General features: G+C 47.1%; 1 protein-coding gene across 15 annotated transcripts in view; it reads right to left on the bottom strand.

The window, feature by feature from the left end:
- The window catches only part of LOC140429588 (guanine nucleotide-binding protein G(I)/G(S)/G(O) subunit gamma-7), a 508,117-nt gene that overhangs the window by 188,766 nt on the left and 297,954 nt on the right, over positions 1 to 21,397 (bottom strand). The gene's annotated exons all lie outside the window — the stretch shown is intronic.

The following is a 21,397-nucleotide window of genomic DNA, read 5'->3' as shown; positions in this document are numbered from 1 at the left end:
GTGCCATGCTCCAATCCCTCGCTGACGGCGAAATCAAAGTTTGTGCCAGGGGCTGGCATGCAAAACCAGCATTTGCATGGATTTAAGTCTGTTTAGCAGGTTATACACAGTATGTTTTACCCCTCCTCTTAGGCGGAGGTCACACGGGCGCAAATTGGTGCAGGTATTTACAAACGTGGCCTGGGTGCCATGGCTGCTGAGCGGAAGCTAGAGGAAGGAAACTTTTAAAAACGCTCCAAGATTGTTGAGCTTGCTGAGGGGTGGCTTCCTGGGCTTGGGCGGGGCGCGGGTAGCAGGAAGCTACTTGGGATGCCCCCCTCGGGATGGGATGGCTTAGTTCAGATCGCCACTGCTGCTGTCTGTGTTTTAAACACACCCCTTTGATGCTACTTACAGGCCCCTGGCTGTTCACTCTGCTGACGGCTGACTGTCCTGCAAATGTTCAGATAGCCTCTGGTCATCCGGTGACCAACCCAGGCTGCCCCTCTGACAACCCTCAGACCCCAGCAGTATTATTGAACGGATGGATGTGGCCAACCTCACTCAGTGACCCAGCTGCTGGCCCTCCTCAGTGCACTCATCAGAAACACAGCCCCACTGCAGGGAAGCAAGGGAATAGCAGAGCTCACCCCAAACAAAGGACACATGCACCATGGCCTCTGGCACCCTCCCTGGAACACAGTCCCTCTCAACAATGACACTATTAGCTAACCCACCCCTCAGGATGGCCTGCTGTCTCCATACCCTGCCTGCTCACTGCACTCCTGCTCCCTTCCATCCTGCCCCGGTCAGGTTGTCACAACTTGTGTGTCACATCCAGGACCTACATCACACTGCAAATAAGCTCCTTGCAGATGCACATTTTTCTCGCTCACCCCCATCTGTAGTACCTGCCCACATATCGGCCTCAACGCATGGGAGCGACTGGTGGCACAAGGTCACCTTCTCAACCGCACAACCAGGTGCCACCCTACTGTCAGGTAACACCTGGTCCACCCAGTGAGGACACACTGTAGACCACCCACAGTAGACTCCAATGTGGGAAACAGGACAGAGACCACAGAGCCTATCGTTGACACGGGTTGCGGCACCCTCCGGTACCCCTGTTGACAGGGATGGGTGGCGAGGAGAGAGGCTCCCCACATCACTGGCCCAGTGCCAATCTCTGATGGGGCAGATGTGCAGTACGTACGGCAATATATTGGAGGGCTGGCTGAGGGGTGGGTTGGGGGGGGGGACATACTCATCTTGCTAACATGCCTTCTCTTCTCCCACGCAGAGAATGAACTTCAGATTACAGCCAGTTATGTTTGCTATCTACTCGGCCACAGCTGCTGTTGCGGAGGAGCAGGGCCAGCTCGGCGAGGACGCTGCACAAGAGGAGCCTGCCCCAGAAGAGCAGGGGCCAGCTGGTGAGACGCGAGTGTCGGTCTATTGCCCGTCAGAAATTGGAAGGTAATTGTAACTTTTGTGGCCATTCATCAGCTCTGACCCCTAAAACAACCAAGTGACACTTTTCAATCTCTTGACACCCCACAACTGCACAGCTACATTAGCAATAAAACCATTCGGAAAGTTTGGATTGCTAAAAAGGGCCATGTAGCGAGTACAGTTTTGGGGAATGGGAATTTAAAAAATGCATATGAAATAAAAACCTGCGATGATATTCAAAATGGCGTGTGGTACATTGCCATCAGTTATACCGATCTGGACCTTATGGTCAGCAGTGACAGTGCTTTCCATTAACCTCTGAAGAAGCTGCCCATGAAGATTGAACGGGTTCTAGCTTCCTCAATTCCAACATCACTTTGAATCTGGCTCCTTCTGAGGATATATGCATTGTTCAATAGCAGCGAAAGCAAGAGGAAGGTTGATTTTCCAGTAAGAGTGAACAAGTCTCACAGAAGGAATGTGGCGACTGGGGATTTTCACAGTAACTTCATTGCAGTGACACTAATAAAGATTATTATTATAAAAATAAAAGGAAGTAAAAAGTGGGGGAATATAAATCACATTTAAATCATGGTATATAAACGGAAATAAAGATTGTGACATGCACATGGGATTAGGGAGGAATGTAAACATCAGCACACAAACCTCTAAAACAAAATCACAAAATCTATTATCGCAAATATTTGTGTAAATGATTTTCCTGAGGAAATGACACTCCACACTTGTGCAATTATTTTTCTTTCAAGGCCAGAGAACTTACCCATTAGTAATTATGACTTAACATATTGTAAAAATGCAGTTATTCCTCAATGGACAAGGTCCTGTGACTCAGTGGATAGTGTCGCTACGTCTGAATTAGAAGCTCCAGGTTCAAGTCCCAACTCAGCATCGCAAGGAATGCTCATCATGGCGCTATTCATAATAAATGAGAGCATGCCATGTTTATGAGGCTATGAACATTATGTTGCACAACCCACAATATATTATTCCACTTCTAAGGTGTAATTCTTTACAAATGTTATTTTTATAGGCATCTGAGCTCTTAAGAGCAGTTGAATAGCCTGAGAAGATTTGCTCAGGAAGATATTATTCTTGATTCTTAAGGGAATAAATTACTTTACATCTGACAACATATTCACCATTGCCCTAGAAACGAGGGACACAGGAATACAACTTTAGTTGTTCGAAGTTGCACCAACAGTTTAGATTTATTAGTCAACACAGAGAATGATGAACGTGTGAAAAGACGACCAAGCAATATACTCAGAGTGAGAAGGATTTTGTGGAGAATTTGATAGATACTTGAGGAAGGGGCAACTGATGGTTATTTGGTACTAAAAGATTAGATGTCCTTCATGTGGCTACTGAATAGAAGTGTTTTTTGCTTTTATAACAGGTTAACAACTTGAGATTTAAAAGCTTTAAATTGATTTAATAATTGAGAGTTTTTTCATTATCAAGTGTGCATGAGTGAAAAGTGGATTAGACTGTCAGAAGTTTTCTTTTGGATCTTTCACATGGTTCCTTAGGACTGCCATGTTGGATATTGAGTAAATGGCTATGAGGTGACATGGGGGGGTATGAAGTGGCATGGGTTGGCATAGGGACATGAGGCATGAAGGTGGATGGCGGGTGAGGAAGTGTGAGGTGTGAAGGCTAGAAGCTAACAGCTTCAAAAATAATCTATTTCCCAAAGAACTGAGAACCCCAAAGCCACTTATGTCAGGATGGGGGCTGAATTTACGTTTTAAGTTTTGATAGTTTTAAGAGTCTATGAAAGGATTATCAGTATTTGTTGTGGTTAGTGAATAGAAGTTTCATCAACAGGTTAACCACTTGAAAGGATTTAAAATTGTTGAACAGGTTTCATGAAGCAGGGTCTTTTTCACTATCAAATGTGTATAAGTTAGAGGCTGTCTCATATTCTTATAAGTTTAAAACAAAATCTCCACACAAGCTCCTGCATCTGCCCAGAATTGATACTGGGTGAGTATCAATGGAGGTGGCATGGTAGGTGGGTGGGGAGTGAGGGTGGAGAGCTAGAGGGCCTAACAGCCTTTAATAAAACTGGGACCAAATTTCAAAGAGCTGAGACGGGCCTTCTAATCAGACTGCCTCAATACTCACCACCACCGTGGCCACCTCCGGGTAAATATTGCACGGGCGGGAGCTGTTTCCATGGAGAAGGGTCAGCCTAGTTGGGACATTTCCAAACTCACGCTTCTCACTTCAATGGCGCAGGTGAAGTGGTTTACTACCCCAAATTACTACCCCAAAGTCTGCTCAATATTATTACCTGAGTCTTTCAAAGCAAGAGCAACAGTGTAAAAGCAACACCAAAATAGCAGCTACCCTTTGCCAAATGCTAGAAATCTACCCGATGTATTATGAGACGTGACTCTTGGTCAGACAAAATGCTTCCTGTGATGACACCAGCAAATTTTTTTTATTAATGCCTCTAGTATAATATTGTATAAGATTCACTACATACTGTACCTATGAAATAGAATTTACTTTCCTAAAAAAAGAGGAAACTTGGTAGTGTAGCAGCTCTTGAATGTCTTTAAAAGTGAAAGTCATATATGTCAATGAATTACATTATTGATTTTCCTCCAAGCCCTGCTTGGACTCAGCAATCCAATTATCAATTGAGTCAGCTGGTGAAATTCACATGTGCTGCTTTAATAAATAGGAGACAGACTTGGCACTGGATAGTAATGGATCAATAACAGGTCCTAACAAATACCTGTGGAACACGGTGTCCAGTTCAACATTGTGAAAGATAACAAACGGAAAACTTCAAAATGAACTTCACATTTCCATAGAATGCAAACTTTGAGTACAGACTGAAGAGAACTTTCAAGTATAGAATGTGCAGTTGAAATTAATGATGCATGTTCATGCTTAAAGTAAACATCTACAATGTCACCATGAATTTTGTGCTTGCAGAGAAAAGGGCGGGGCAGTTCAGGCAGCAGGGGTCTGCACAGGGACCATCCAGTACGAGATGTGATTCCTGTTCCAACTGCTGAGTACATAAGCTTTTGTCTTGCCTGGCATTTGACTTTCAGGTCTTCAGGTTATGATATAACTGTTTCATGTTTGAACTACTGAACAGCCCTTAACTGATCTTGTACTCCAAGTTTTATTCTTGTGCCATGCATCATTTACGAACTGACTTCTGCCCAAGCCAACATAAATGTTGCTCCAATTAGAAGAAACATGAAAGCAAGAAGAGCAAGACAGATTGGCAAGTTAACATTTATGTGATGCCTCATCAAACCATTCAGATAGAACAATTTGAATTTCTATCATGCTTTTCATTCACAAAAATCAAACATACTCCACAGGGGTGAAATTAAAAATAGACTAAACCACAGAATGGGAAATTAGGAGGGGACCTGGACAACGAGGTGGATTTTACAGAGGGTCTTAAAGGAGGAAAGGGGAGAGGTGGTGGGGTTCTAGGAGGGAATTTCATGAAAGGGGCTTAGGTAGTATTTTTTACTTTCGTTGCTGTTACCTTTGCCAACTCAAGTAATAACGATGAGCAGTGATGGTGTAGGTATAAATAGCTGGCTTTTAAAGCAGACCAAGGCAGGCCAGCAGCGCGGGTTCAATTCCCGTACCAGCCTCTCCGAACAGACGCCGGAATGTGGCGACTAGGGGCTTTTCACAGTAACTTCATTTGAAGCCTACTTGTGACAATAAGCGATGTTCATTTCATTTCAGGAAGACTTTGGGTAGTAATTGTGTTATGCTTCTTCATGTAGCATAAGCTGCTTCCTTGATGTATACTCTGACAAAGGAAGGTTCAGACTTGGAGATAGGTTTAACACATTTATTGAACAGTTAACAATTCTCCTACTTGAGTTTGACTCTCCTGCTGATCTTACTATAGTAACTCAATCTAACTAACCAGTCTGCTCTGATCCATGTGGTGGGTGTGATGCTTCCTGATCTGCCCCTGTGTCTCCGAGTGTTGCCTATGGAAAGAGGAAGAGCATGTGTGCCCTGTCCTTTTATATGGGTAGTCCCCTTGTGGTAGTGTCACCTCTGGGTGTGTCTTGACTGCCCATTGGTCGTGTCCTATCTTACTGACGTATTGGTTGAATGTCTGTGTGTCATGATGTCTCTGGTGCTCCCTCTAGTGTTTACTTAGTCTTAGTGTATTTGCATTAACCCCTTGTGTATTTACAGTGATGCATATCACCACATCCCCCCTTTTTCGTGTTACATATTTTCTGTACTGTGTTAAAGAAAATTGAATAAAATAGATAGATCAGTGATGACATGTACAAATCATATGACAGTGATGATTACTCAATACCAAATAATATGTATGAGTCCAAAGTTCAAGAATTAATACGGTCGAGTGGCTTTCTTGTTTTGTTAGTGAAGTGGTGATGTTGATTGTGGCATGTTGTGTCTATATTTCGGGAATGGGTCAGGTGCAAGGCATACCAATATAGCAGTGGTTTCTGTCTGTCTCTTAAGTGTATAAACTAGGGACCTACAGACAGTTAAGAAATCAGTCTGCAGTGAGAAGGACAGACACTGGACCTCCCGTCCTGGGATCTTCAGCAGCATCTGTGGCCACCAATTTTCGGTTAAGTTATGAAAAAGTGATGGGGTGAATGAAATGAGGAATGTACAGATGCCTGAATTTCAAGAATTTGGGAAGTGTTTGAAAGGTTGGAAGAGGTTATAGATATAGGGTTAGGTGATGTCAGGAAGAAACTTTTAATAAAGGATGAGAATTTTAAATTTGTGGCAATGGCGAACCGAAAGCTAACAGCAAGGATGATAGATGAGCAGAACTTGATGCAGGATTGTAGTTGGCAGAATTGTGGCTGAACTAAATTTATGGAACGTAAAGTACTGCAGGCTGGCCAAGAGATTTATATCTGGGGGTTGTCATGATATGCAAACATGCAACCAATGAACATTCAGAATAGGACAACCAACGGGCAGTCAGAACACTCAGAGGCGGCATCACCACAAGGGGGCACGGCATAACCACTATAAAAGGGATGAGGCACTCACACCCTGCCTCTTTCCACAGACAGACATCTAAAGAGTTAGACAGGGTTGATCAGCAGCATCACACCCCAGCACGTGGCTTAGAGCAAGCTGGTACAGTTAGACTGAGTTACTACAGTTCGATTAGCAGAGTCAAACTCATTTGAGAACAGTGTTAATAGTTCAACAAACATGTTGAACTCATTTCAGAGTCTGGAGCATCCTTTAGTTAAGACTGCATCAAGTAGCAGCCTGTGTTATCTGAAGCAGCATAACACAACAGGGGTGACAAAGGAATAAATTAGATCAGCAGCAGCCGATAGACTGAGGTATACATAATGTTTTGTCGATGGAAGTTAGCAGATCGCATAATTATAGAATCATAAAATTTACAGTGCAGAAGGAGGTCATTTGGCCCATCGAGTCTGCATTAGCCCTTGGAAAGAGCATCCCACTTAAGCCCACATCTCCACCCTATCCCCATAACCCAGCAACCCCACCGAACTCTTTTGGACACTAAGGGCAATTTAGCATGGCCAATCCACCTAACCTGCACATCTTTGGACTGTGGGAGGAAACCGAAGCACTCGGAGGAAACCCACGCAAACACGGGGAGAACGTGCATACTCCGCACAGACAGTGACCCAAGCCGGGAATCGAACCTGGGACCCTGGAGCTGTGAAACGGTAGTGCTAACCACTATGGTACCATGACAGCCATAATGGAAAAGATAGCGGTTCAGTTTGGGTTTGAATAATATGTCAAAATTCCAAAGAATACAGGTGGCATGGTGGTGCAGTGGTTAGCACTGCTGCCTCACAGTGCCGAGGACCCAGGGTCGATCCCAGCCGCGGGTCACTGTCCGTGTGGAGTTTGCACATTCTTCCTATGTCTGAGTGGGTCTCACCCCCACAAACTAAAAATATGCAGGGTAGGTGGATAGCCATGCTAAATTGTCCTTAATTAGAAAAATTAAAAAAACGATTTCAAAGAATTCCATAGAATAGAATAGAATTCCTACAGTGCATTCGGCCCATCTAGTCTGCACTGACCCTCTTTGGGGGAGTTCCTTCAGTAAGAGGATCTCTTAGGGGGTACATCAAAGGGAGTTAAGTATATTCCAATCACCCACCCACCCTCACCCTTGAGTGATTTTGAAATGGTGAGCTGGAAATTGACAGCATTTAGCTCTCTTTGAAGTGGTTGGTGTTTGTAAACATTGTTACAGCATTTCGAGTTACTTATCCAGAAAGAAAGATGAATGAAGCAAGGCTAATACTTGTGTTTGTGGAAGTTGTCAATCACAGCCCACTAAGAAAAATGAATGAATGGCTTGCAGCTAAAGGATGGAAGGTGTTTAGGAATGGACACGTGGCGTTTCCTCTGATGGAGCCAGTGGGTGAATGCCCAGGTGAATGTTACAACAGTGGTTTTTTTCAATGTCTGGGCTGCTCTCTAGCTTCCAGACAGGGGTCTCTTTTCTGGGGGTTGGCTGTGGGGGAGTTTCTTCATTGTGGGGGTCTCTGGGGGGGTCACTTTAGTTAGGGGGTCTGTGTGGGAGGGTCCCTTCAGTTAGGGGATCTCTGAGCGGAGTGCCTTTAGTTAGGGGGTCTCTGGGGGGTGGGGAGAAGGTCCCCTTATCCATGGGGTCTCTGTGGGCGTGCATTTAGTTACAAGGTTTCTTGGGGGGGGGGGTCCCCCTAGTCAGGGGGTCTCTGGGGGGTCCCCCTATCCAGGATGCCTGTGTATAGGGGTATGGGGCTGAATCGCAAGCGGGCGGAGCAGGGGGCAGTTGGCCGCAGGACCTCACTATCAGCCCATCCGCCCAAAATGTCGGGCCCAATAGTAAGATTCCCTCGGGAACCCCTCGTATTCCTCGTCATGCTGGGATACTGAATCGCTTCCTGGTTCACTTTTGGCAGGAGAACATAGGGCACGATTCTCCGGAACTATTTCGAAGTGTGGTACTGAACGGGAATTGCCATGAGCTTCCCGGCGCTCAGCTCAGCGAGGCTGGCAACACAATTCAGCATTAATTTGTCCACTTAATGAGGCCTCACGGGCTTCTCGTCGCAAATGAAGTCTCGCCAGGTGTTTCGCCGGGACAGCACTCGCCAGCCCCCTGCGTAGTCAAGCTGCACTTGTTCAGCCAACCCCAGCCAGATAATAGCCGAGGAGACCGGCCCCAATTCGGGAATGCTGGCCTGGGGAGGCTGCTAGACACCGTGGAGGCCAAGAGGGATGTGCAGTTACCCCGAGACTCCCGGAGAGTCAGCCACAAGGCAGCCAGTGCTGCCTGGGATGAGGTGGTGGCAGCTGTCAGATGTTGACCTTATTCCTGCACTGGAGCCCAGTCCTCCTGGTCACACTCCACGAGAGCACCAGACAGCACGAGTGAGCAGACACCAATGCCTGCGTCCATGCGACCACCAACCCTTCACCCACCCCCTCCCCCTTCAACCCCCTCAACCCTCCCTCCACACAGCCCCCTCCCACCACTGTGAACAATGCTTGTGGCTAACGATGCATCCTCTGTGTCTCTTCAGGAAAAGCTCTCCCAAAATCATCGGGAGAGGGCCCAGACTGGCGGAGGGGTGCCGGACGTAAGAATCCTCACCTCATTCAAGGAGCATGCCCTGGAGGTGACTGGGGTGGCCGAGGACAGATCGGTCACCCACGGGGAGGATGGCAGACTCTGCAGAGGTGAGGTACCAGCGGGCTCCACACAGGCGACCTGTCAAACCTGAGTTGCTATTTCCTTACTGACCCATCCCTCCCACTGACCACATGTCCATTCTCCCGCAGGTCCTCCAGTCGACAGCAGCGGCCCATCCCGGACGGCACCCTCTCCTGACTCCGAGGATGCAACCGTTATAGTCGTGGCACAGCTGTCATTCCCAGCCTCCACCAGTGCGGATACACACACCTCGGTGGGACATGTTAGTGGACAGGTTTCGGCGGCACAATCTGGTGAGCACCACACTGATGATGATGCACATCAGGTGGAGGCAGGAACCCTCAGGCGAGACAGCAGTCAGAGGTCTGCTGGATCCCAGCCAGACGCTGAGCCTCTGGAACAGAGTTACCCGGAGCTGATGGAGATGATAGTGAGCAGTCAGGACATTCAGAGGGAGATGTCAGCGTCACTGCAGCAGATCCATGGCCCATTGGAGGAGTCCCAGAGGCTATGGGTGCAGGCGATGGCGCCAGCAATGCGTGGCACCGAGGCCAACACTGCTATGGTGGCGACCGCAGTGGAAAGCCTGGTGCAGGACATTGGCACTATGAGTGAATGTGTCCAAGGCGTCACACAGCCGGTGACGGCCATATCTGAGGGTCTTGGCAGAATGTCTGACGCGGGGGGATGTCACCCAGTACCAGGCCGACCTTGATGAGGTTCTGTGGGACATGTCGTCTCTCAGATGGGAATGGCCGAGGAGCTGCGGAGCTTGCCCCAGCCACAGGTGGGAATTGCCGAGGAACATCGCAGGGCATCGACAATATGGTATGGACTATGGGGAACTGCCAGGGCTGGCAGAGCCAGATGATTCAGGGGCACCCGGGGTTTGAGCCAGTAGTCGCTCCATCCCAAGGTGAATCCCTGGGCCCCATGGGCACCGACGAGGAAGAGGGGGTGTTGAGTGCCAACCCGGACCTGTCCCATGGAATGGTGACAGCGACCACCAGCTCCCCCGAGTTCCACCCCTCTGATGAGGCCGCGTCTCGCAGCTAGCACATGGGACAGGGCAGCATGGATGCGCATATGCCGCCGACAAGTGAGCAGGGGCCCTCTGGCCCCAGAGGAGTAGGACACAGGATGAGGTAAGCAGCTGGCTGCCTCCAAAGATGTGCAACCTGGGTACACACCAAGACGTGGTGGTAGAGCTAGGAGGGCCAATCACGTTGAGGATCACTGAGGGCACTGGGGGAGGGGGGCTGGGTAGGGGGTTGGGGGGTTGTGGGGGTGGCACCATCAGGGTGGGGTACTGTAAAACACGTTAAACACCTTTTTACATAACCATTATGATGCCTCTGTCACTTTCTTCTGCAGTGCGGGTTGACATCAGGATCCTTTGCCCATCTCTCCAGGCATCGCCACTCTCCTCCCTTCCCCGTGGCGCTCACCATCCTCCGGACTTGGATTTGTCCCCGGAGCTGTGTCCCATCCCCTGGCTGTTCGGCTGTTGGCTGCTGTGTGTGTGGTGTTGCCTCCCGCAGCGTTTAAGCACAGTGTCCAGGCATCAAGGTGTGATTGGGATGCTAGGCAATGACTCCCACATGCTCCATGGCCCGGCCACCAACGGGAATCCACTTGGGATGTGTAAAGTGCTCACTTAACCACGATTGCCAAATCCCTACAGCAATGGCCTTCAGCCACAAGGTCAGAGGCCTCAGCAATCAGTGGGGATTACGGGTATAGTGGGGCAGATGGGCAGGGACAAGGGTTGCCCCCAGAACAGGTACACACGATCTAGGGGTTGGCACATGGTGGTGCCACGTGCCCCTCATCGACCTCCGGGCTTTTTGAGTGTGAGGAAAGATGGCCGTGCGGCCACCTGGAGATTGGGGGGGGGGGTCCGTGCCGAGGAGGGGGATGGGAGGGCAAGTGAGTTGGTCCACCTGGCCAGGTGCCAGCCTCCAACAGTTGGACCCATGCGGTCCATGCCACCTGGCTGGGGGGAGGAGGGGATATGGGCAATGATGACATGTCGTCGTTCCCCTCCCCCCCACCAGGCCGTCATGTTTTCAGACCATCCAGCGATGTTGGCCGCCGTGGTGGCAGCCGCTCATGTCTATGTTGTCCTGGATGAGGAGGAGGAGGAAGAGGAGCGTGCCAGAGAGGCGGCGCAGGCTGCCGCAGAGGGGCAGGCGGCAGCCGCCCAGGCTGGAGGGACACCTGACCGACAGGACGAGGAGGGGGAGGAGGACGTCGCGGGCCCACGGCAACGGAGGCACCCAAGGGCGCCCCGTGTGTACTGGCCCCGGCAGTCATACCAGGACCTCACGGACCGGGAATGCAGGAGGAGACTCCGAATGAGCCGGGAAACCGTGGCACACATCTGCCACCTGCTGGCACACCTGTCACCGCGTGGCACTGGCGGGGGACACCCTCTCCCCGTGTCCGTCAAGGTTACGGTGGCCCTGAACTTTTATGCAACGGGGTCATTCCAGGCACCGAGTGGGGACCTGTCCGGCATATCGCAGACATCGGTGCATCGGTGCATCCGGCAGTGACAGATGCCCTATATGCCATGGCGCACCGCTACATCCGCTTCCCCGTGGGGTTTATGATGTTATGAGATCAGCATTCAGTCCCATTGAGCAGACAAGAGATAAGATATAAGAGGAACATAAAGAGGATGAGGATGGGTTAGAGTGACATTGATTTCCATCTGCGAATAGGGAAAAAATGGTGATGTAGATTTCACATGAGCATTCCGTCAAAAACAGAAAAGGGATTGAGGCCAGAGATCTCACATATTCGCTTTGTCTGGCGTAGAGTAGCTCTCTGCCACACATCTAGTCCAAAAAGCAGTCAAACTATTGCGTAGGAAAAACTACCAGTCGTCATTACCATCAGCCCCTGAATCTGTTCCACTGCATATCAATCGAACAAGTGAACATGGTCAAGCTGCTTGCATAGAACATACAGTGCAGAAGGAGGCCATTCGGCCCATCGAGTCTGCACCGACCCACTTAAGCCCTCACTTTCACCCTATCCCCGTAACCCAATAACCCCTCCTAACCTTTATGTTTGGTCACTAAGGGCAATTAAGGCCAATCCACCTAACCTGCACGTCTTTGGACTGTGGGAGGAAACCGGAGCACCCGGAGGAAACTTACGCAGACACAGGGAGAACGTGCAGACTCCACACAGACAGTGACCCAGCGGGGAATCGAACCTGGGACCCTGGCGCTGTGAAGCCACAGTGCTAGTCACTTGCGCTACCGTGCTGCCCGATTAATGTTCCTCAATCAGTTTCCTCAATTAATGTTCCAACATACTTGTTTCCAATATATCAACAATACTCATTCATGGGGTTTGTTGACCCAACAGAAGTGGCATTACACTACTGGATAGGTAAGGGTAAGCGGGGAAGGAGTACATTTGCTGGGAAATTACAGAAAGATGCATAACCTCTAGAGTAGTGATAATGGGGGTCTTTAATTATCCTAATCTCGAATGGGATAGTACTAGGTCAACAGTACAGAGAGGGAGAAGAGTTTCTGAAGTGTGGGCGAGTGCTCATATGGCACTGCCAGCAGGCCTGGGCCTGCGAGGGTGCCAAGCTGGCAATGCCAAGCTGACATTTTTTGTGCGGCAGTGATGGGCTTGGCAGTGATGTGGCTGATGTGGGGGAGCCCAGCAACCATAGTGAGCTGGGGCTTTGTTCAGGGATTGCTTTGGGGGCTCAATGCCATTTTTAAAATGGCATCCCGATCTCCCTGCACTGAGGAGTTCTGGTGAGTGGAGCTCCGCAATACAGAAAATGGGGCTAGGTATGGCCTCGTCAGGAAGCTCTCTGCTGAATCCCCCGATATTCAGGTAAAGTCGCTGTAGTCCCAGATGACCATTGGCTGCTTTCCCCTTTCAGGGGGAGAGCTGACTGGTGGTGATTTAACCTGAGGATCACCACCCTTCATGCGAGGGGCAATGTTGAGTGGGCCTTCATGAATAACCTTAGCCGGTACGGGAATTGAACCCGCGCTGCTGGCTTTGCTCTGCATCGTGAATCAGTTGTCAAGCCAACTGAGCTAAACTGCCTGTAGAAGACTTTTGGAATCCCTGTTATATTGGTTCCCAGCCTCTTTTCACACTCTTCCTTTTCATTAGTACGACGAAGGTTAAGGGGTGACCTGATAGAGGTCTACAAGATTATGAGGGGCATGGATAGAGTGGATGAGCAGGCACTCTTTCCCAGGGTGGAGGGACCAGTCACGAGGGGGCATAGGTTTAAGGTCTGTGGGGCAAAGTTTAGAGGAGATGTGCGAGGCAGGGTTTTTACACAGAGGGTGGTGAGTGCCAGGAATTGTTTGCCAGCGCACGTTGTGGAAGCAGATACATTACCGGCGTTCAAAAGGCATGTTGGCAAACACATGGATCGGATGGGTACAGAGGGATACAGCACTAGGAAGTATTGAGGGTTTGGGCCAAAGGTGGTATCATGACCGGTAGGAGGACTGAAGGGAGAAGTGAAAAACACGGTCAGGAAAAATAATTTACAAAATTACGGTATAAAATCGGGATGGGCTAGGAAAAATAACACTCAGTAATTACTACAAATTCTGTTTTAACCTTCATGAGGAATTGGTATAATATGGCACATTGTGCTCATTCAGCAACTATCATGAAACTGAAAGATTTCTGTTTACCACGCATGATCGTATCAACGTCTGTGTGCCAGCATCTGGAGCAAACTGCAATCAGACCATCATAACTCATGGAGAACAAGGCCTATGTTTTTAGGATAGGTAATGAATGAGATACAAAAGTAAAGGTGATATCGAATACAAGCCAAAACTAGAACCCCAGAGTTAAATGAAAGCACTGGGTTTGTAAGAAACATTTTTACTTTCCTGAATAAAACTAGACATTTTACAAACTGTTGGAAAGATATGGGCTCATTTTGATTGTTACCAAGGGTGCAAATTTTACAGTCAACAAGGAGTAAAGGACATCCGTGGTTATCATGTGAGTCAGTCTAAAACTGCATAATGAGTATCCAATCCTCACTGGTGGTCTCTGTCCTGAAGTCATATATCATTGAAAGAGAGCAGGTGTTTATCTCAAGTCAGTAATGAGGGTTGTCGACTCGGAATTTTACTGTTTTGTTTGTTGTTATTTGAAGAGCAGGCACAGCATTGCAGAGAGAATGAGGGCATTCCTAAACAAACTCCTAACCACCTTCGCCAATAGCATGCAATTAATGATGTGTTACAATACTTCTTTCCAGCAAGGTTGAGTTCCAAAAACTAACTTGCAAAACTTAGTTGAAAAAGGCACCCAGCTCTGTGAACAGATTTGTTTCGCAAATTTTAATGGGTATTTACGCCAAATGTAAAATCTAACAGATTTGAAAACAGCATTTTGAAGGAAACATGCATGGAGTGTTGCAAGTCTTAAATTCTATTTTCATGCTTTTTGCATATTATTTGCACTCTGTCCCAGGAAAACCTATGTTAAAATTGTGTAAGTATAATTATTTACTCTGAAAGTGACTATTATTAATTAATGGAAAACAGAAAAAGCTCACTTTGTCTCTGGCAAAAGTCTTGTTATTAGCAACCAACACTGGCCACCAATAACTTATTTTTAGCATTCTGAATATTTTCAGAATTCAAAAGGTCATACTGAGCTGCTGAGATTATGGAAGAATGTTAAAAGAGAGAAAACCAAAGAAAACATCATGGTCCAAAAGGTTGCTGCTACTTTTTATTTTATTATAACTTCTGATTCACTGGAGAGGACAGAGAAAGATTTTACACACATGGACAAATTATGTGAGGTTTTAGCTCACTAATTTGGCATCTAGATAAATATCTATCATATCTAAAAGTGAATCACACTAAAGACAAGAAAAAAAAAATCAAGTCTTTTGTGACAAAAATACATATTTGAAACCACAAGGATAGTGCATAACACTTCAGGGCTTAATAAGAAAGGAAATGTCAAATAAATGGAAATGTTTATTGTGCAATGAAAATGCAATCTATAAAATGCTCCAAGTCACTTCTCATTAAATAAACGATCCAGGTACAGAGCTGACAGTTCAGTCAGGAGCAATGAGTAAGAGAAAAAAATGAAGCACTTTATGAGTAGACCTGCAGCAAAACGATCCAGTACAGGACAAGAATGAGTATTCCATGCAGTAAGATGGTATCATAGAACTGACATAGGCAAATTTCAAACTGTAAAATCACTACAATGATTAGTTATTTTAACACTGGTGTATTTTAGTTTGAGTTTTTCCTTTCTGATTAATCTTCATGGCTTCTTGCAGCTAATAGTGAGAACAAAATGGGCTGAATAGGTCTTCAATCCCCAAAAAGGAAATCTTTGATTGTGGGACAGATATGATATACGCATGCCTTTGAGGTGAGGGGATGAAGGTGATGTTCAAACTGTGTCATACAAGAGCACTGCTTTGATTATCTATACTCATGCTGCACGGATATCATAATTGACATAAACAGCCAATTTGTTTAGTCAATTCTCCACATGCTCGCCACAGGGGACATATTACCCCCCAGCTACTGTGCAGACAGAGAGTTTTACACAATTCAAACTACCTACACATCTCAACGGTTCACTACAATCAGTACAAACTGCAGTGTTTCCTTGACATGTGTCGCTCCAGTCCTTAAAAGGAATAATATTCGCCAGTCCAAGCTCATTAACAAATTAAGATTCGATAATTAGAAAATAATTTGTCAAATAAGTGTGTATATTAGAATGCGTAGATAATTTTTTTTAAATGTAAGAGCAGGTAGCACAGTGGCTACATTTCAAGAGCTGCAGTTTGTAATGTGAGTAGGCTGGAAGTTCCGTGGCTCACTGCATTGTTCTGCATGTAACTAGGAAACTGAGACAAACTGGACCAGTCCGGTTGATAGAATATCTTATCTTGTTTCCAAATCTCATGTTTTGCAAAGTGATCTTCAAGAATAAAAAATTGTTATCGGGGACATTTTCCAGCCCCAGTGCCAACTTAACTTCCGTTAGTTAATCATTTAATATATTCAGATTTCTGTACAAGACAGCAAATAGCAAACTGTCGGCAAATGGAAAGTGATACAGTCACTTCAAGGTAACAGGTCATATAAATAGCAATAGGAGTTTTCAATTTTTAAAATCTTTTATGAAGTCTATGTGAAATAGGTAAATTTGAAGGATCAAGCAAGTCAAAATCACTTGGAGCGAAGAAGGAAGAGAGGTGGCTTGATAGAGGTGTACAAGGTGATGAGAGGCATGGATAGAGTGGATAGCCAGAGAGTTTTCCCCAGGGTGGAAATGGCTGTCACGAGGGGACATAATCTTAAGGTGATTGGAGGAAGGAATGGGGAGATGTCAGAGATAGGTTCTTTACACAGAGAGTGGTGGGTGCGTGGAATGCACTGCCAGCGGAAGTGGTGGAGTCAGTCATTAGGGACATTTAAGCGACTCTTGGACAGGCACATGGACAGCAGTAAATTGAAGGGGTGTAGGTTAGGTTGATCTTAGATTAGGATAAATGGTCGGCACAACATCGTGGGCCGAGAGGCCTGTACTGTGCTTTACTGTTCTATGTTCTAAAATATTGGCTGTCAAAAATCAGTGGCAGACAAAACACATTTTGAAATAGCAAATAGAGACAGTGGTCAGGAGTGTAGCAGCTCAACCCTAGGTTAACAACTGATGAGGGGGACGTGCTACTTCATGCTGGGGTGTGGGAGCATTGCCCTGCTTCGCACTGCAGTGCAGCATGCGTACCATGATATGACGGTAAGGCTCAACACAGTGTCCACTGTAGAAAAGGATTGTCGTTGACACTTCTGTACTTTGGGAAACAGCGCAACTGTTCCATGCTCCTGGCTCCATTCAGTACAAAGAAGATGAAATAGATGTTTATGCTGACCAATGCATCAATAACTTGATTCCATTCATTTGTAAACAGATTGATGTGGGTTGGTTGCAAATGTTCTTGAAATTTGCTCCATGCTAAATTTGGACTTGCAAATATGATCAACAGCATCATCCGGCCATGCCAACCTGATGTTTGATTTCTCTGACAGTCCGAAAGGGTGAACTACTGTTAGTGGGGTATGTCACGTTTTGTGATTTTTAACCATTTTTCCACAGAAGGTATTCGTCAATGAGCCATATTTGAGTTTTAAAATTCTCTTACAGCCCGATGCTGCAGCTTCTGACTCAGTGGAGTTTGAATGTTAATGAGCCAGAGGTTTAAGATGGATAAACAAAACGGCCAGGGATATTTGGCAATTTGTAGTCTGGTTTCAGACTTCCTACAAATAAGCACATCTATTAATGTTGATATTTGTTTTCATAAGCAGCTTAGCAATTTGTACCCAGCAGTGTGTCATTAAAATGTTGTAAATTTGCTTACTGAAAGTTTACAGAAGTGGATATGAAGGCAACTGCAAAGCAGATGATCTCCAATTCAGATCTCAGGAGGCTACTTGATGCCACCACAATTCAAATATAGTATGATTAGGTATCAGACCATATGGCTGCACTCCTGGAGGTAAGATATGGGGATCATTTATGGCAGTAACCAATGTTGTAGCACCTATCTAAGACCAATTTGAAATTTATAACAAGCAACCCTCATCTCTAAGCTAGCAGGTGGTTGCCAGTTGGCACTGCGTTTGCAGTCACCTCCAGTTAGATACCAGGATGCCCCAAACTGAACAGTTGGTATTGTAGAAGACACTTTACAGATTCTACCTGCTTTAAGGATATTGCTATTTTGTAGAACAACAAAGTGTTTCTGTACAGTCAATTTGGGAATTATTGTTCAATTTCACAGACTTCTTTCACCCAAATCCTGCTAATGGTATTGATCTTGCTTGGTAGAAAATGCCACCGTTGAATCCTTACCACATCAACAATGCTTTTTAACAGCCATCCATTAAGTTCCCAATTATTGCTGAATTACAAAAATGAAAGCTTATGCCAATGTTATAGGCACACGTCAAATAGAATAATCGTAGTCACCTAGCAGACCTAGAAAAACAGATTTTCCATTTAGTAAACCCTACATCAACATCTATTTTCTCACAAAATCTGTGCTGAAATCTTCCCTGATTTTATTTAATTAATTCTCAGAATGAGGGCATCATTAGCAGGGCCACTTCAGTGGGCAGTTAACCATTAAGCACAGCAGGTTTTCTTTCCCAGTCAACCAATTTTCATAGCAATCTGACAACCCTGGAATCATTTTTAATGGTATCAGCTTTTAATTTTTAGACTTTTTAAACTAAATTCATATTCTCAAAGCTGTCATGGTGAAATGTGAATGAACCTTCATTGATTATAGTCCAGGCCTACGGATTATTAGTCACATAACATAACCAGACTGCCATATCCCTAATTAAGTAAATATATTGCATAATATGGCACTGCAACATATACTTCCCTTGGCTTGCTTTGTGCACTGAGTTGAAATGAAATGAAAATGAAATGAAAATCGCTTATTGTCACAAGTAGGCTTCAAATGAAGTTACAGTGAAAAGCCCCTAGTTGTCACATTCCGGTGCCTGTTCGGGGAGGCTGGTACGGGAATTGAACCATGCTGCTGGCCTGCCTTGGTCTGCTTTAAGAGCCAGTTCTTTAGCCCTGTGCCAGACCAGACCAGTGGACGGAAAAATAATAGCTTCTGTTTTTTAACAGAAACAAAAAAAATCAAGAATTGAAATCGAAAGAAATAAGGAAATTAACTTATGATAACAGCAATTCCAGAGTGCTGAAAGTATGAGAGGGGAAATAGAACAAAATAAGTCATGAGTTGGTGCAATGGGTCAAAACAATATCTTCATCTCTGCAACCTGATTCAAACTGAATTTAAAGTAATTTGATGGAAAGCTTGGGCCAGATATTGCTGTTGTGACTCCGGCTAAACCCTCGTTGGGAGGGAGTAATCAATTGGAGGATTTCTAACCACATTCCTATCCTCTGCTACTTTCAAGGGAGCAAGATAAGATTTGCTCAGGAATTCTAATGCCAGTGGCTCCATTCTCGGGGTTGGGGGGCACTGCTGGGCAAAATGAGTTGTTACATAGGTAGGTGGGGCAATCTTTCCCAATTTATGATTCCCACCTCAAAAGAGAAAGTCCAGCCGCTCATCTCGAATAGCATTAAAGGAGCTGGTAAATTATGAACCATACACAGTGTTGCAAGGAAAGGATGAGAATTTGTACCCAAGCCAAAATTACCAAAAGCACGCATTCAATTACACTCGGAAATGCGGAAGTAATCTGGCATCGGTTTTGGTTGAAAGAACTTTTCTTGAAACTCCTAGGATGATGTGGTTTGGAAATGTACAGCCATTTAGTTGTTTTGCTAGTAATAATATAAACTCTATCCAATCCAGTCAAGCGGCACGATTCTCCGGCCTCGTTACGCTCTCGCTCGAGCGAAACAAGGCCCGTTAATAGCGGGAGAGGCAGAAAACGAGAACTGCGCCAGGCGTCAAACAGTTTGCAATGCAACTGGTCCGCTCCCATAGGCAAAATCGGAATCTCGCCGTAGCATGGCGAGAAACCAATTCTTACCACTTAAGCCCTATTTCCATACAATTAACGTGAGCCACCCCATATCCAACAGCCTCCCATCATTCGGTGGCCTCCCTAGAAAGTGTCACGCTGACGACGATTAGTATTCCTTTGAAAAAGTGAACCTGGCGAAAGGGCTTCTGTGGGAAGTTGAGGAGGTGAATTGCCATCCTTGCTCTCAGGCAAAGAGCCCGGGGACGCTGGACTTGTCATCCCAGTGCTCAGCAGGGGGTGGGGGACTCCAGGTGTGGGTGGGGAACCGTCCGCAGGTGTGGGAAGCCATGGGAAGGTGGGGGCAACCGCGCGCAGCTCCACCATGCCAACTCCTGGATTGTGTGTACCCGTTCCGGGGGCAACTGTTGTCCCTGCCCACCTGCCCCACTGACTACCCATAACTACCACCGAATGCCGAGGCTGTCACTGTCACTGTCACTGGAGAGATGGGCCAAGGGTTCGGAGGTTGGCGGGCTTTGCGGAAGAAAGTGACAGAGGCTTCAAATTAGTTGTGCACAAAGGTGTTTATTGTGTTTTACTATTCCCCACCCTCCCGATGGTGCTGCCTCCTCCCCCCGCCCCATCACCCTTTACCTCCCGCTCCCCCACTGCCTCCCCACCTGCCCCGGTGCCCTCGGTGATCCTCGATGTGCTTTGCCCTCTAAGCTCCACCACTGTCTCAAGGTGTGTCCCCAGAATGCACATCTGAGGTAGAGGCAGCCAGCTGCTTACCACTACCGGTGGTCTTTGATGCCTCCTGCGGGCATCCTCTGGGGGGCTTTGTGGCCGGAGGGCTCTGGCTCACTTGTCGGTGGCGCATGCACAGCCCTGGCGGTTCCCCATGGTCTGCACCATCATGTCGATGCTCTTGGTGATGCTCCTCAGTGATTGGGCCATGCTCTGCAGCGTCTCGGCAATGCCCACCTGCGACTGAGATAAGCTCTGCAGCACCTCAAGGTCAGCCTGGTACTGGGGGACATCCCCCAGCGAGGCGGGCATTTTGCCGAGACCCTCAGCCAAGGCCATCACCGACTGCACGATGCCTTGGACACCTTCACTAATGGTGCCGATGCCGTGCACCAGGTTCTCCACTGAGGTTGCCACCCGAGCAGTGTTAGCCTCGGTGCCACACTGGCAACAGCTCCAGCGCCCATAGCCTCTGGGGCTCCTCCAAGCGGCTATTCATCTGCTGTAGTGACACTAACATCTCCCTCCCAAGGGTCCCGGCCACACCCTAATGTCTCTATCAGCTACGGGCTGATCTCATCCACAGCCTCGGGATCAGGCTGGGACCCAGCTGGGTCCAGGGATCCGGCAGACCTCCGACTGCTGTCTCGCCTGGGGGTTCCTGCCTCCACCTGATGTGCATCATCAGCAGTGTGATGCTCACCAGATTGTGCCCCAGAAGCTTGTTCACTAACATTTCCCACCGGGGTGTGCGTATCTGCGCTGGTGGGGATGACAGCTGTGACACGATTATTACGGTGGCATCCTCGGATCTCCTCCTCCGAGGTGGTCTCATGGGAGATTGGAGAGGGGGCCGCCAGGGATGGCCAGTGTCATTGGCTGGAGGACTTGCGGGAGAATGGACATATGGTCAGTAGAGGGATGGGTCATTCAGTAAGGCAATAAAAACTCACGTTTGGCAGGTGTCCCG

The sequence above is a fragment of the Scyliorhinus torazame genome, chromosome 9 (genome assembly GCF_047496885.1).
Source record: "Scyliorhinus torazame isolate Kashiwa2021f chromosome 9, sScyTor2.1, whole genome shotgun sequence".
In the NCBI taxonomy this organism is placed as follows: Eukaryota; Metazoa; Chordata; class Chondrichthyes; order Carcharhiniformes; family Scyliorhinidae; genus Scyliorhinus; species Scyliorhinus torazame.
This window is presented reverse-complemented; position numbering and strand designations above follow the sequence as displayed.